Here is a 14,743-nt window from a genome sequence, read left to right as displayed (position 1 = left end):
ACGCCAGAAGCATGGCGGAAGAGAGAGCGAATTTCGCCCAGTCCAGGGGTTTTACTCTGGTCGGTGGTGATGTCACTGCCTTGGCTAACCCTGATTGGTTGGGTGAGGGCTAGGGTTCAATTACAGAATGGAGGATAACTCCGCCCTGCCCTCTTATTGGGAAATCGCTACCCAACCAGCGCTGAAGAGGAGCATGTGCAGTGCCTAGGGGAGTGGGAAGGGAGCCTGCCCTTTGGCTGCAAGCACCCAGCCAGCCAGGGAGGAGATGGAGTGGGTGCATGAGGTCTGGGAGGGATGCTGAGGCCTGCACTGTAGCTCGTGCTCCCTGACCGGCTCCAGGAGAGCTTCCTGCTGCAGGGCACGGGTCAGGCCCTCCACGCAGGCTGCTCCCAGCAGCTTCTACACCGCACAGAAAAGGGCTCTTACTGCACGGCTCTGCTTACTTGTTGTTTCTCTTTCTGTGAACCTTGATCTTGCTCTGACCAGAGGTACTTCCGACTCCTGCTAGGGCAGGTGGGCTGGAGATGTTCCTGGGCGTAGAGCTCTGCCTCACTTCTCCTGGCTCCTTCATGCCACCTACTGTTCTTCCCAGAAAGCCTCTCACAATTTGTGAACTGCATTATACGGGGCTTATATACATTACGGAGCTTTGCGCGCTGGCTCATGTACCGCTCCATCATCTGTGCCCTGGGCATTCCCGCCACTATTGCTGCACAGTGGGTCCCCCCTAAACACCCGCTGACAAGGCCTGGGATGTCCCTGGGCCCTGGCTAGAGCAGTTCTGTGCCCACCAAGCCCTTGACTCTCACCAGGGGCTGTGGCAAGGCCACAGGTGGGCCAGCTGGGCCGGCTCTTCCTATGGCTAGGCTGGCCTCCAGGTGGCTTGAGTTACAGAGCGCAAGGTTAAGTATGACACATGAAACCAGACACGTCGGGTTTTTAGTGTCATGGTGGCGGCAGCAGCCTTCCCCTACTTCTACGGGGTCCCCCACCTTCAGGAATCCTGCTAACGCCTGGAGGGTGGCTGCAGTGATGACTCCTGTATCTGCACCTCCTTTCTGAAGCTGAAAGGGGAACTCCCCAAGTGCCTTAACAATAACTCCTTACCTAAAGTGAGAGGAAGCATCTGAGGGATCTATTTCTAGAAGGACCTCTTAGAGAACCCAGGGCCCGCCTGGCTCCAGCCCAGCGTCCTGGCTGCGGCCTGTGGGTAAACTGCCCGTGTCCCCTGCTGCTCCTCCTCAGCAGGCAACGCCATCCCCTGGACACAGAGGCCTTCAAAGCTCATGTTGGGATTTTACTCTCCTCCAACCATTTTGTGGGGAAATAATGAATTGGGACTTTTTGGGAATTCTGTTTCCGGAGCAAAATACCCCTCTATTACCCCCGTCCTTACTTGGTAACCCAGTTTAGAACAGGCCATCCGTTTCTGGCAGTTTTCAGAAGTGTAAACAGGTTTCTTTCTGGGGCTGGATCTGCTGATGTCAAAAAACACAGAGTCCCCAGCCTTGAGGCAGCCCCGCTGGTCATGGAGGTGTGTCCAGGCCTCCGATATGTTTAGTTTTCATATTTGGCATTGGGAGAGTAATGTAAGGTTAAAATGGGGAAAGATATTCAATATTCAATACCAGGTTTTAAAAACCTGCATTGATATGTATCTGGAGGCAAAGATTATGGTGAAACTGAAAGAAAACACAGAGACAATTAGCATTCAAAGAAGAAAAAGAACAATGCCTGTGACTTATCAATGTCAGCATGACATCATTAATGACTATGCTAGCCTCAGAGTCCAGCCCAGCGTCAGCACCTCTGAGCCGAAACTCCCGCACAGAGAGCCCATCACCAAAGGGCTGCATCTCGTTCAGGGAAAGGACGGGCAAAGCCCGAAGCAATGGCCCTGGGCCCTGGGCATCTCTCTCAGAGTCTTAGGAGGCTCAGTCCTGACATATCACTCCCTGGCCTTTCTCTCAGAGAGTCCTAGCCCTTGGCCCTGGGCCTTTCTCAGAACATTCGAGAGCATGAATAAGCTACCCCAGAGGACAAACCCCATAGAGATCCAGGCTCCCTAGCGGACTGGAGGGGCCAGATTTCCAGTCTCTGGCTGAGGTCTACATGGCATCACTGGTGACTTCCATCCCTTCCTTCTAAGGTGACCAGATCGTCCCGCTTTTGGCAGGACAGTCCCGATTTTCAACAATTTTTCCAGCATCCCGTGGCGTTTTAAAAAAGTCCCGATTTTTGGAAAGAATCTTTCCAAAAGCGGGACGATCTGGTCACCTTACCTTAGGCCTAAGCAGTCCTAGCCTTGAGGGGCAGATAGTGAGGGTAAGGAGCAGTCCTCACGCTGAGGATGGCCTGTGACTTATCCAAACAGGGCTATCTGGGTTTCAGAAAAGTAGTGCTTAACCATGGGCCAGTATTACCAGACAACCTGGCTGTCCACTGTGACCTGGGGGATAATGTTACACAGGGAGCCTAAAGAGGCCACACACAGGAAGACCATGAAGGTAAAATGGTTCATACATGATGGGACCTCAGAGGACCAGAGCTGTGAGATAAGAAGTGACCCACTTGCCCTCGGGTCCTCCCACTAAACAACGATGCCCTCTTTCAGCCTAGATGTGTGGGCGCATAGAAGGTTCCCTATGACCTGGTGACAGAGGAAGCAAAGTTGTGGCCTGGCTTACCGATGACTTTGCATGATGTCAATAACCACCCAGAAACTGGACTGCTGCACTACAACCGACCATTCTGGATGTTTGTGAAGGACAGTGGGCGATGAATCCATCATGATGGGCAGAGATTGGGTCATTCACCTTGAAGATCTCCTACCTGCAGACAAATCCATGGTGGTCACCAGAGGGGAAAAAGCATGAGTGAGGGTACAGTGGCAAAGGAGTTCAAATACCAAGAGACTATCCTATGGGTGTTGAGCACATACTGGAGTAGGCTATGTTGTATTGTAAAGTTGTACAGTAAAAGTTAATATAATGTCATTAACTACATTATCCCCCAATATTTAATAATGGAATAATTGTAAAAGAATTTTTGTCAGTCTTACCTCCATTTTTTGAAAATAAGAGATACTTTTTGTTTTCAAATAATGCCAACATAGTTTTGTTTGTACTGCAGGGTGTTAGCCATCAGACAGTTAATGAGGAACAGTGTCTATGAAAAGAAGAAAAGTAAATCACTAAGAGTTACAGAACTACTTTCTAACTCCAGAGTCCACAGAACAATGCAGTTTCTAAATACAGAGCAACATCACCACTAGGTGCAGTGAAAATCGCTATGCCAATCCAATGGCTCTCCTGACTTCTCATGTGAATGTCTGTGGTGATGACATAGACCATCTGACCAATTTCTCAGTTGTCCAAAACAGCACACATGGATTGTCTACATGACTTATAGCCAAGACTCAGATTCAGTACAAATAGCTTCAGGGTATGAGTATATGTTTGTGTCAATAATCTCAAGCCAGAGTGAAAAAAATGGAAAAAGTTCATCGTAGAAAGCTGGCAAATCTGATCAAGGTTCCCTGGGTTGGTCAGAGCTGGGAAAGAGGTAACAAGGGGCCAAGCTGCATGGGTTTCCTGGCTCCCATGGGCCTGTGGGCGGCAACGGCACCAGCCTCTGGCTGTCCATCAGGGTATTAGAGGGACAAACATTCAGGGTGAGGGGCTGTCATCACCCTGGGGATGGATGGAGATTTGTCCCACAGGATTTCCTGGGTAACAAAGAACAAATCTTAAACACGGTCCACCAGGTTACCATGCAACCTGAGTTGTCCTTTATGACCTGGGTGTGATGTCACTCACAGAGGCATTAAGGGACCTGCATGGGAAGACTACATCTATTAGTGTGGGCCATACCTGATCAAACCTGGGCTGATCAAAGGAGTTATATGAGGTGATGCCTTGTGCCCTCCTGTCAAACAAGGAATCCCTCTGTCTACCTAGAACTGCTATTCATAGAAAGCTCCCTGTAGCCTGTGACACTGAAGCAGTCACTGCCTGACCTACTGATAGATGTGTATGATATTGGTGAGCAATGTTATTTTCTTTTGGAACAATAGGAGTAAGTTTCTCTGCACTTTCCTTTTCCTCACTAATATCAGGGTGAGCTTCTGTTCAGACTGCATTGCAGTAGGTGCGCTGTAGGGCCTTACTCATCAGAGAGTTAGTCAGGAATTGTGCCTATAAAAAGATAAATCATTTATTCAGTGTTAAAAAAAAACACACAAGTTCTAATCCAGATTTTGCTCAAGACACTTAGTAAATATTGGGCTATAGCATCACTAAATGGAGGAGTGGGGGCTGTTATTTTCCATGTCTGTGGTGATAACACAGACATTCTGAAATATTTCTGAGTGCTCTAGAACAGTGGACATAGCAACCAATTGTTTGCTTGTTCTGCCATTCTGTCTATTTACATATTAGCCTTTTATTATATAGGATACTAGAGGCCCAGTGCACTCAAATGGGGATTTTGAGTTCTCTTTCAATGTCTGTGGTGTTAACACAGACATTCTGAAATATTTCTGAGTGCTCCAGAACAGTGTACATGATTTGTATCCAAGACACCTGATTCAGCATGAAGAGATCAATTTTGTCACAGGTTTCAAACCAGATGTGAGAAAAATTGGAATGGATCATGGTTGTTATAACCCACATAGGAAGAAAGTAGAATAACTCAGGATTTATCAGGGAACAGTAAAATGTGCAAGAGGAAACAAACAAGATTAGCAAAGACAGTGAGCTCTTCTGTGACAATTACTACCTCGACTAAACTCAAATCCCAGTAGGACACTAAAGGTGAGGGGAGAGTTTAACCTCTGAGGTGGTGTGCTACTCTCTGTGACATGTAAGTGCTCATTCTCCCTCATTTTAACTTACGAAGAAGCAGTTCAAAAGTTTAGGGAGGTGTTAATGTTGGAGTCGATTGGTGATGTGAGCCCTATTGCACTCTGGGAGTGCCCACATGGCATACCTTTCACCAATGCATGGGGAATTGTAGTGATGACTGAAAATAGCACATATGAAGAGCTGCATGAAGACTCTTCAATGAAAACCAGACCTTGGGAACTGCACCCTCTCAATGGGAAAGTCTAATTGTGAATAGAGACATTGGATCCCCTAGTGGCAGGGGCACTGGGCCTTATCTAATCAGTCATTGAACTCCGGGTGGATCTGATGAGTCTAAAATACAGCAAATCCAAGCAAAATCTAGTGAGTCTGACAGGCCCTGACGTACAGTGTTGGCTGAAGAGTCATGTATTCCTAGATGTGGGTATAGGAAGCCCACTACATTGTTGCTCCATCTAGTGAAACAGAAATGTCCCCATGAGTCCAAGGTCCCAGTAGGCTGGGTCCTGTGCTTAATTCTCTGAAATTCAAGGGAAGCCTTATTAACTAATATAGGTCTATTACATGAAAATCAAACTTTATTGTTCATAAGAAAAGATATATTAATAGAGCCACAGGTACTTATTTACATAGAGTCAATGACTAATCTCCAATAATGAGGAGGTTTGGAGTTTCTGCATAAACCATAAGCCATTGAGTCTCTGGTTGTTACAGAAATAGCTTTCCAACCTCTGACCTAGGATTCCTTTTATAATCATTGAATAGTTGGTTAAAAATTTTAGAGAAGTCTTTTCCCCTTAGGACAAAATTTTCCATGTTTATTACTCACTAATGGCCCGGTGCACAAATTCATGCACATTCAAAGTAAATTAAGTAGAAAAAATATTTTAATATTGCTATTTGCCCTCTTTCTATAATAGACATATGAACCAAATTCATGATTGACAATGACAAATGGAAATATGTGTGTGATTGGTGCCAGTGAGAGCTGTATACATATCGCACATGCATGCATGAGTCAACTTAGCCTTTTATATATATACTAGGGGCCCAGTGCATGAATTTTTGCACCTTGAAATGAACTGTGGATCATGAGGCTGTGGTAGGCACAGGGATGAGTCTCAGCCCATCCTCCAAAACCCCAACCAGCCCCTCCACCACTGCTCCTGTCTTCTGTCTGCCAGCAGCCCTGCTCCCATGCACTGATGGCGCTGGCCCTGCTTGTACCACCTCAAGGCACAGAGTGATTGGGGTCGGCACCAGCAGCAGGTGTGAGTGGGGTGGCACTGTCAGCAGGTGTGAGCAACAGCTGCTGGCTTGATTGCCCCTCATGAGCAGGAGGAGGTGGAGAAGCCCTCAGGGGTGATCAGAGATGGCAGTTACCGCTCACACCTGCAGATGGTGTCAAGCAATTGAGACCAGAGCCAGGTATCAGCAGGTGTGAGTGGCAGCTTCGGTGCCAGGTGCGGGTGCAAATGGGACAGGTGCTGGCAGTGGGTGCAAGTAGTGGCTTTGGCACAGGCAGTGGGTGAGAGCAGGGTCATCTCTGGCAGTGGGTGCAAGAGGTGGCTGCTGGCCCCAATCTCCCCTCAGGAGCAGGGGGAGGTAGAGAAACCCTCAGGTGTGATCGGGGCTGATGGCCACTGCTCACACCTGCTGATGCCAAGCTATTTGGGCCGATGCCATGCAACAGCAGTGGGTGCGAGCAGTGACTCCAAGCCAGCAGCAGGTGCGAGCGCCAGGTGGGACCGTTCTTGCTCAGGAGAAAGAATTTTCAGTAACCACTACAGGCTTGCCCTGATGACATGACAGGCACCCTTACTTTGGTCTGTTGCCACTGCTCACCTGTTCAACCATCCCATCATGTTATGCACACGCCCCCTGGTGGACAGTATACATTATAGCAACCAACTGTTTGTTCTGCCATTTGGTCTATTTACATATTAGCCTTTTATTATATAGGATACTAGAGGCCCAGTGCAGAAATTAGTGCACCAGTGGGGTCCCTCTGTATGGGTCCCTGCAGGATCAGGACAAAAAAAGTGCTCCAACATTCCTCAAGGGGTCCGGATTGCAAAAGGGTGCAGGCCAGGCTGAGGGACCCCACCAGTGCACAACGGAGGGGGGGGGGAGCAGGGAGAGAAGCGGAAGGTTGGCCGGCTGGGGAAGAACCATGGAGGGTTCCAGGGTGTGTCTATCCCATCTCAGTCCTGATTGGCTGGACCCCAGCAGCAAACTAACCTACCAGTGGAGTGTCTGCCCCCTACTATGGTCAGTACACATAATAGCAAGCGGTTGAACGGCCTTAGCATATCATTATCATACTAGAGGCTCAGGGAGGTTGTCCCTTAGCCCAGCCTGCACCCTCTCCAATCTGAGACCCCTCAAGGAATGTCCAACTGCCCTTTTAGGCTAGATGCCAGTAGGCCTTAAATGGGCAGTAGGACATCCCTCTCACCAATCCAGGACTGCTGGTTCTCAACTGCTCGTCTGCCTGCCTTCCTGATTGCACCTAACAGCTTTTGCTTGCCGGCCTGATTACTCCTTAATCACTCCCATGCCAGCCTGATTGATGTCTAACTGCTTCCCTGCCATCCCATTTGCCCTCAACTTCCTCCCTCCCCTGCAGGCCTGGTCCTTCCCAACTGTCCTCCCCTGCTGCCCATCTTGTGTCCACATGGGGGCAGGATCTTTGACCACCTGGGGGCAGCCATATTGTGAGTAGGAGTGATGATCAATCTGCATATTACTCTTTTATTAGATAGGATAGAGGCCTGATGCACAGGTGGGGGCCAGCTGGTTTGCCCTGAAGGGTGCCCCGGATCATATTGGGGGTTCCCTTGGGGCGTGGGGCAGCTTGAGCCAGGTGCCTGTGGTGGTTTTCAGGTCAGCCATGCCCCCAGTGACCCAAGAGGAGTCCCTGGTATCTGGGTTATATTTACTTTTTACAATTGAAACTTTGTATCCTGGAGTGGAGCCAAGCCTTTTGCTCACTCCGTGGTAGCAGCCGTTTCTGTTTGGATTTGTTTACCTTCTATAATTGAAACTTTTCAGCCTTGAGTGGGAGCTTAGGCCTGCAAGGGCAAGCAGAAAACTTGGCTTCCTCCGTTACTGGGGAAACCAAAGCCTCCCTCCTGCTTTCTGTGGCTGTAGCCATCTTAGTTGGGTTTATTTGCGTACTCGCTCTGATTGGCTGGTGGGCATTGGCTTGCTGAGTGGAGTGATAGTTTGGTTAATTCACATATTAATCTTTTATTAGGTTAGGATTACACTTTGCTTGAATGGCGAACTGGACACAGCATATTAGGCTTTTATCATATAGGACTAGAGGCCAGCTGCACAAAATTATTGCAGAGGGGGGTGGGAGGGGGAGTTGTCCTTCAGCCCAGCCTGTGCCCTCTTGCACTCTGGAACCCCTTGGGAGATGCCTGCCTAACCTGTCAGTTGAACATCTCTCTCACAGTCTGAGACCCCTTGCTTCTTACCGCCGGCCTGCAGTGGAGGCAGGAGAGGCTCCTGCCACTGCTGCTGCGCTTGCCAGCCTTGAGCCTACTTCAGGCAAAGCAGCACTTCCCTTGTGGGAGCACACTAACCACCAGGGGGGGTAGCTCCTGCACTGAGTGTCTGCCCCCTGGTGGTCAATGCACATCACAGCAACCAGTCTTTCTGCTGTCCCGTCAATTTGCATATTAGTATTTTATTAAAAAGGATACAATCAACTTGCTTAAGTAGACCTGTTTTCTGATGTAGCTAAACTTTTTACAGCTCAGTGAAGCACCCCAACTTCTCTTTCAGGTAATTGTCAGCAACACAGCAGTAAATGTCAAAACAAAGCAGATTATTATTGTACATCACGCAGGGAGAACAAAGGATAAAATAATTAACTGCAGCAGTGTTTGACTCTATTCTGTGCAATGAGAAAACCTGAAGTCATTTTCAAGGTCCACCATTTCTTACTTCTTATCAGTTGGGTCAAGTTTCTAAGCTTTCTAAATATCCATTTTCTGGCTAATGAAAAACAAACAAACAGGTTTCCACCGAGTCTCTTACCTACCTACTGCAGGACTTCTGTGAGGATCAAATGAGGTGAGGCATGTGAAAACACTTCACAGATATTTGGTTAAAGTGTGGAATGTTTCCACTTGTGTTTGTGGGCTTAAGAAACTGCAAGTGGCTAGTCTTCGCTAGGGAGAGGAAGCTGGGCACTGCTACATGACGTCATTACCAGGCAACCACAGCCACCGTTTGCAGGCTGGGCTGGGCTGTGAGCCCAATTTTGTGCCATGGGATCTCAGCAGAATTGGCTATTTGGTGAACTGTCACTCCGGGGTGTTGGCAGAGCCTGTGTCCCACTTAGGGGAAGCCAAGTGTTGTTTTGGGGGCACCAGGTCTGCGGTACCAATTCTCTGTGTGCTTCACAGCAGCTCCTTCATGGAGCGTTGCCCCCTGGTGGTCAGTGTGTGTCATAGTGGCCAGTTGGAAGGTGGGAAGGACACACAGCATATTAGCCTTTTATGTAAATAATTTATACATTGCTGATGGTAGGAATATTATGGAATGCCTGCAAATACGCTATCATCATTCTGTGTAAAGTTGGTATACATTAACAAGAAACCATTGATTTTCTATATTTTGCAAATTTTCACAACAAGCACACTTCTCACTGTTTCACTGCTGGGTTTTTCCCCCCATTTTTTTTTTTTTTATTGATTGTGGAATCACATAATTGTCCTCATCCTCCCAATCCCATCCCAAACCCCTCCCTACATATGCCTGCACACCCCCCACCCCCACCCCCATTGTCCATGGCCACTGACCAGGCCCATATGCATGCACACAAGTCCTTTGGTTGATCTCTTCCCCTTATCCCCCACCCTCCCCTACTTTCCCTCTGAGGTTTGAAAGTCTGTTCGGCCGGGACCGGTTTGGCTCAGTAGATAGAGCGTCGCCTTGGGGACTGAAAGGTCCCGGGTTCGATTCCGGTCAAGGGCATGTACCTTGGTTGTGGGCATATCCCCGGTAGGGGATGTGCAAGAGGCAGCTGATCGATGACTCTCTCATCGATGTTTCTAACTCTGTATCTCTCTCCCTTCCTCTCTGTACAAAATCAATAAAATATGTTAAAAAAAAAAAAAAAGAAAGTCTGTTCGGTGCTTCTCTTTCTCTGAGTCTGTTTTTGTTCATAAGTCTATGTTGTTCATCATTTCCTCTAGATGTGTCACTGCTGTTTTTGATGTAAGAACACATTTCTAGTTTGCAGTCTCATCTAGTTTGCAGAGGAGCATATTAATCCTCTGATGCTCATATTTACCTACATTACCAAATGAGCCTTACCTGGTTAACTCAGTTCTTAGAGCGTCCACCTGAATACCATAGGGTCATGGGTTCGATTCCTGGTCAAGGGCACAAACTTCGGTTGCATGTTACCCAGCCCAGTAGGGACGCGTGCGACGTGTGTCTCTCATGTCCATGTTTCTCCGTAGCTCCCTCCTTTCCACTCTCGCACAAATCAATGGGAAAATATACTTCAGTGAGGATTAAAAAGATAAATGAAAAGAAAAAGATATGAAAACATCCATTTCCTAGAATTTGGAAGAGAAAGTTTGTGCTATGCTGTTGAATTTCTGCCTGACTGAGTAATACGCAAACTTGGCCAAGGAACCACTGCCTCCACTCTGTTACTATCCAGCGCTGCTGTGTCCCAGGCACAGGAGAAAAACAACGCGCAGTTGGGAAGATATCTTTGGCTGTGTAATTAAGTAGTCACTTCATTCACTAAAAAAACCGGTGAATGTAAGCTACAGCGATCCATGTCTTCAACGGGACAATAGAAGTTTCCAGGACATTCCCCACAAACCATTGTCTTAATCTTCTAAGTTCCTGTGGCAGCTAAATATGACAGGAAAACCATGCCAACCAACAATGCCAATGTAGCCCTGACACAGGGACAGGAAAAAGCGCCTGTTCTGAGGGAGAGGCTGGGCACAGGCTCAGAATGGGCCTGACTCCGAGCCACATGCTGATCCTTCTGTCAGCACCTGCCTCCGGAAGTTCAAGCTCATGCTGCTGAGCTTTCAGGATTGGGCCACACACCTCAAAGTGATTTCTTTGAAACTTGCTTCTTAGAAAGATAAAGCTTTAAAAAGTGTGGCACAAAACAGACTCCTAAATATTGATACTTGTAAAGGGATGAAGCAAAGCGTGAACCTCAGGACCTACAATGCACATTCCCCCATGAAGGTGACAGTAGTTGTGTCTAGTGTCCTCAGGTTTTTGTAGTGACAAACGGGGGGGGGGCAGTGCCCCCTCCTAGTGCCTCTGTGGGTATTACCTGTGAAGGCACCAGCTGCTGAGGACAGGTGTCCTGCTCGCCATCCACCATCCAGTTCTCAGGGTGAGACTGACCTGCCCATACACTTGTGCAAAGAATGAATGAGTGAATGAATAGTGTGTGAATGAGCAAGTGACTGAAGGAGCAAGTGAGTGAGTGAATGAGTGTGTGAACAAGTAAGTGAATGAATGAATGAATGAAGGAGTGAAGGAGTGAGTAGATGAATGAATGACGAGAAGATGAGTGATTTCAGTGGAGACTGTAAGACATTGAGTCTCTGGCTGTTACAGAAAGATTTGCAGATGCGATTCAGGATCTTGGGTTCCTATTATAACTTTTGTGTAGTGGCTAAAGAACTTTGGAGAGGTCTATTTCACTGAAGACTATCTTTTCCATGCTAGTAAGTCCTTCGTTAGGCATTCCTGATTACAGAGCCTGTGAACATCTGTGCACATGTTTAATATCCTGTGTGAAGGGGAGCCCTCTCCAGTGAAGCCATTCCTTGGCAGCTGCTGCTCTCTGCACAGGTGCAGGACGGAACTCAGGTGGAATGCGGCATTGGAACAAGTGCCTGTCCCTGCAGGTGGGTCTGGTGGTCAGATCCATCAGACACATTGTAGCTGCTACTGGCAATACACATACAGAGCTTGTGACTTATCAATATGCAGAGTGACATCACTAAAGATTGCTAATGCTGAAATATAAAGTTTTGCTCTGAATCTGTCCCAAATACCAGAAGTTTAAGTCTATTTCATGGTTGGTAGCGACACCAATATGAGACGTTTGCTAGGTTTTATTTTGTAGTAATTGTTTTTTATTTCAGAGAGGAGGGTGGGGAGAGAGGGAGAGGGAGAGGGAGAGGGAGAGGGAGAGGGAGAGGGAGAGGGAGAGGGAGAGGAGAGAGAGAGAGAGAGAGAGAGAGAGAGAGAGAGAGAGAGAGAGAAAAACATCAATGATGAGAGAGAATCAGTGATCGGCTGCTTCCTGCATGCCCCACATTGGGGATCGAGCCCACAACCCGCACCTGTGTACTTGACTGGAATCGAACCTGGGACCCTTCAATTGCAGGACGATGCTCTATTCACTAACCAAACCTGGCTAGTGTCTCTCCAAACTTTCTTAGCTGCTACACAAATGTTCACATAGGAATCCCGCCAGAACATTCAGTTTTCCCCAGTAGAACTTCAAGTGGAATCCCAATCAACAGAATTGAATGAAAGTAACACAGAAATGCCTCCAGAGGTCTGTTTTACTGTAAACCTGGCGCAGCACTTCTGAGCTGCTCGGAGGCCTGGACACCCTGGTAATATCCCTGCTCAGGGACGATGACACTACAAGTTGTACGCGGCCTGTCTCTGCTTCTCTGTGCAGTAAAAGAGTAATGCATCATTCAACAGGGTTTCCACAATTTAGTGATGATGTTTTTCAAAAGTATTATTCACAGAGTAGTATAGCCAAAATCACTGCATTTTTCCTTTGCTCCAGATCATGGACAACACATCTATTGTAGTTTAAAGAGCATTTTCATACATTTGCCTTCAATCAATGCTGTGAGTAAACTGAAGGTCTCTGACTTAGCTGTGCATGAAGGGAACAGTCCCTGAAATCAACCCAGGGCTGCTATGACAAGCACCTTCCCACCAGGCGCCTCTACCCACAATTCAAAGTTTTCCTCTAACTTCACCGCAAACAAAGAAACAAAGAAACCCTTTGGAGAAAATGTGTATGTCAAAATAGCAACACGATGAATTCGGTAAAACTAGAAATTCAGCATCCACTTTTATAAGAGCAACACTCATTCTGGAAAACTTTCACTTTCACCTCTTCCCTAATTGACTAAACACCTTTGATGGGGCACCAGTCAATTTTGAAACAGCTCATGGATAAACCACTTCACTTACTGACGAGAAATCATAGACCTCTATGCCTGACTATCAGGCCGCTGTGCCCCTCTGCCTATGGCAAGCAATAGCCACTAAATCACATCCTGGGGCCAATCGGTTAGAGCTCAGCAGCAAATTATAATGTAAACTATGCAAGCTGTTCATTTCACCCTGCTTTTCTAATTAATTTTCTATAAAATATGTGTTCAGCCCTAGCCAATTTGTTTCATTGGAGCGGTTCGGCTTGCAGACCTAAGAGACCAGGTTTGATTCCAGTCAAGGACACAGGCTGGATTTGCAGACTCGAGCCCTAGTAGGGGGCATGCAGGAGGTAGCCGATCCATGCTTTTCTTTCATCATGGATGTTTCTACCTTTCTCTCACTCCCCCTTCCTATCTGAAATCAAATATATGTCACAGACCTTCAGTTTACTCAGAAAGTCACTCGAAGGTAATTTTGTGTATATATACACAGACACAGAGAGAGATGTTCAAAGCATATTTCCAGCTCTCTCTGGAACAGTGACTGTTATCCCTGCAACGTTCTGTTGAGGGAGAGGAAGTGACTCGGGCAGGAAGTGCCGAGTACTGGCAGCTGCTTTACTCTGTGGCTCCACCAGAGAAATGACTGAAGTCCTTTGCACTTGGAGTGAATTGAGAACTTTCTACCTCTAGCAGAAGTCACTCGAAGACAGTCTTGATGTCTACTTGCTGAAACCCACAACCTACGGAGGCACCACCAGAGGTTCCAGCCCCCACATGCTTGTCTTCGGGCAGACACAGAAAGGCTGCGGCTTTCTCAGGACACCGACTCCTATTAAAAATCAATACATTTACCAGGTTTCTTCGCCCAGCATTGCGAGTCCCGCAGAAGGAGGAGGGCGGCCAGCTGGACAGGGCACCGACGCACCAGGAGCCGCGCAGCCGCGTCAGCTTCTGCAGCCCAGGCCGTTCCCAGAAGGGACACTGCACACGGCTTTCTATGAAGTAACTTCTTCGTCTTCAAGCGGCCCAGGACTTCCGCCTTCAAGGGAAAATACAACGACTGCTCCCCCCAAAACACCTCAAGTCCTCCTCTCGCCACTCCACTGCAGTCAGGTTTCTCCAGCCCCCGCCCCGCCCAGGGGTCCCTCCTGCCAGTTCCGGAAGGTCCCTGAGTCTCGGCCCCTTTGGTGTGTCTCCGGGGGGGAGGACAACCTACTGAAAATGGGGGTCCGCTCCCAGGGCCTGACCCACTCCCTGCACTGTGCCCAGATTCAGGGGCCGGCGGCCGAAGTTTGGGGTCGACTACTGGTCCCACTAACTGCACTGTGTGGAAACGGGGGCACCACGATAAAGTTCGGAGGACCAGGCAGACTCCACCGCCCCCCCCCCGCCCCCACCCAGGGCCGCAACTCACCCAGCAGCGACCCCCACCGCGACCTCTCAGCGCCTTTCTCTCTCTCCCACGTGCACCGCCTCGGGGCTCCCCGCCCGCCCCGGGAGGCAGGGCCACACCCACGCCCTGATTGGCCAGTGAAGGGCAAGCCAGGCTCCAGCCCTGATTGGCCAGTGAGGGGCGCGAGCCGGGCTCCAGCCCTGATTGGCCAGTGGAGGGCGAGCCGGCTCCAGCCCTGATTGGCCAGTGGAAGGCGAGCGGGGAACGGGCGTTGGCTGTCCGCCTCG

The 14,743-nt window shown here is 48.5% G+C and overlaps 1 long non-coding RNA gene across 3 annotated transcripts; it reads right to left on the bottom strand.

The window, feature by feature from the left end:
* Positions 1-1,427: 1,427 nt before the first annotated feature.
* Positions 1,428-14,494, bottom strand: LOC311615904. 3 transcript variants are annotated; one of them, XR_014793828.1, is made up of 5 exons: positions 14,478-14,494; positions 13,916-14,102; positions 10,200-10,364; positions 3,062-3,168; positions 1,909-2,832 (listed from the first exon to the last, which is right to left on the bottom strand). It is a non-coding gene; the product is annotated as an uncharacterized lncRNA (long non-coding RNA). The 3 variants fall into 3 exon arrangements; XR_014793829.1 differs by lacking the exons at positions 13,916-14,102; positions 14,478-14,494 and adding an exon at positions 1,428-1,682 and having other exon boundaries at positions 2,688-2,832; positions 10,200-10,908; XR_014793830.1 differs by lacking the exons at positions 13,916-14,102; positions 14,478-14,494 and having other exon boundaries at positions 10,200-10,908.
* Between the last annotated feature and the right edge of the window lie 249 nt (positions 14,495-14,743).

This window comes from Pipistrellus hanaki (assembly GCF_964339955.1).
Source record: "Pipistrellus hanaki genome assembly, contig: scaffold_36, whole genome shotgun sequence".
Taxonomy (NCBI): Eukaryota; Metazoa; Chordata; class Mammalia; order Chiroptera; family Vespertilionidae; genus Pipistrellus; species Pipistrellus hanaki.
This window is presented reverse-complemented; position numbering and strand designations above follow the sequence as displayed.